The sequence below is a fragment of the Frankliniella occidentalis genome, unplaced genomic scaffold, assembly GCF_000697945.3.
Source record: "Frankliniella occidentalis isolate FOCC.00 unplaced genomic scaffold, Focc_3.1 Scaffold65, whole genome shotgun sequence".
Taxonomy (NCBI): Eukaryota; Metazoa; Arthropoda; class Insecta; order Thysanoptera; family Thripidae; genus Frankliniella; species Frankliniella occidentalis.
The window spans coordinates 1155305-1156955 of record NW_026267195.1 but is presented as its reverse complement, the minus strand read 5'-3'; the positions used below and the strand labels follow the sequence as shown (position 1 = coordinate 1156955).

Sequence of the window (1651 nt, the reverse complement as noted above, 5' to 3'; positions counted from 1 at the left end):
TAAGAGTAAAATTTTGAGCTAGAATGCTCATCTTTGAACTCGATCTGTCTTTTTATGATAAAAAAACTACCCTTAAACTCTTAGACCGCTATCTCAATTCCGTCTCTAGTTATCGTGCGGACAGACAAACAGAATGAAGTTTTTTCGGTCAGTGGAGTAATGGGCTTTGCTAATTGCTCAGGCAAAAATTGACGAGGATGGCTTGGCTTGAATAGTCCTGCAGCTCATCGTAACTCTGAGTCGTCTGATGAGATTAAAAAGAAATTCCATGAAGCTTATCAGAAGAATGTAGGATAAGAACTTGAGAAGGCGGCCAGCTGTTTCAGAAGTGTGGGCTGCATGCAGTCAACCGAATTAACCGTATCCAGTCAGATAAAGCTAACATTTTGAAAACATAGATAACATCCATTTGTATTGGGATGTGACCTTTGACAATATAGAAAAAATCTAAGTCACGATTATCTTCTGGTTGTGATGGACTGCCAGTGACGGACCTTGGCATGTCAAAGACTTGAAAGTTGAGGCCATAATATGTCTGCTTGCGTCTGTTCTTTATTATTTTATCCTTAATTAAAAGTTGCCTTATTGGCTGAGCGATTAGCGAAGCCTATTACTCCGTCTGGTCGGAAAAAAATTTTTCTGTCTGTCTGTCTGTCAGTGTATCTGTCCACACGAAAACACGAAAAAGACAGATCGAGTTCGGCGATGAGCATTCTAGCTCAAAAATTGGATTTTAAAAATAATCAAAAACAACAGGTCCCAAAAATGAGGTTCTTTAAAAATATTTGTTTACGGTTTCCTGGGGGGAAACTCATCAAAATAGAGCCCTCTGGGTGAAAATTCTGTCCGTTTTGCTCCAGCTCAAACCGTTGAGGCGCTAGAGGGTATTTTTGACGAGTATAAGCGAAAAATGCACCACCCTGTATAGTCGTCCCCTCGACTGAGGCGACGCGTCTTTAGCCCATATCTCGGTCGGTTATTGAGCTCAAAGCCTATGACTTGGTGACGTCTTAGGCCTGTATAAGACGCAACTTTTGGCGCGAACTGAGTCATCCTAGCTCTTCTGTGTCGTTCAGAAAGGCTGCACCGTATCGGCCGCCCAGTCGAGAAGTCAGGGACGACTATAAGCTTAGTCGAGGTGACGGGCCGTTGACGGGCCGAGGGCCCGTAGCTTTGTGTACATTTTCCAACTACCCGACTCGGGCGTCAGCGCCGCAGGCGAAGGTACATGTATGCCAGGCGCGTCGGGGCGTAACAGTGTTTCGTGAGATATCGCGAAGCCTGTTACGCGAGACGTGGTCTGGCGTACATCTAACTTGTAGTCTATTGCACCTTCGGGGGCCGGGCGAGGGGGGGGGGGGCAAAGTCGTGAACGGTGCCTACCTAATAGGGGCTTTTGTCTTTATAAATTGTCGGTATTGGCTGAGCGGTTACCGAAGCCTTTTACTCCATCTGGTCGGAAAACAACGTTTTCTGTCTGTCTCTGGAGGACGAATTGAGCTAGTGACTTGCGATTTTCATGGTCGTTTCGTACTATAACTAGGTAGATGTACGCCGACCACGTCTCGCGTAACAGGCTTCGCGATATCTCACGAAACACTGTTACGCTGCGACGCGCCTGGCATACATCTACCTAGGCCTGCGGCGCTGA

General features: G+C 46.3%; 1 protein-coding gene across 9 annotated transcripts in view; it reads left to right on the top strand.

Moving 5' to 3' along the window:
- The first annotated feature begins 432 nt into the window (after positions 1-432).
- The window catches only part of LOC113207102 (uncharacterized), an 18925-nt gene continuing 17706 nt past the window's right edge, over positions 433-1651 (top strand). For 7 of the 9 annotated variants that reach the window (XM_052268203.1, XM_052268205.1, XM_052268201.1 and 4 more), the window contains exon 1: positions 441-1224. The gene's annotated coding sequence lies outside the window, so the exon portion shown is untranslated. Of the gene's footprint in view, positions 1225-1651 lie in introns of all 9 variants that reach the window. The other 2 variants (XM_052268209.1, XM_052268202.1) reach the window with 2 other exon arrangements.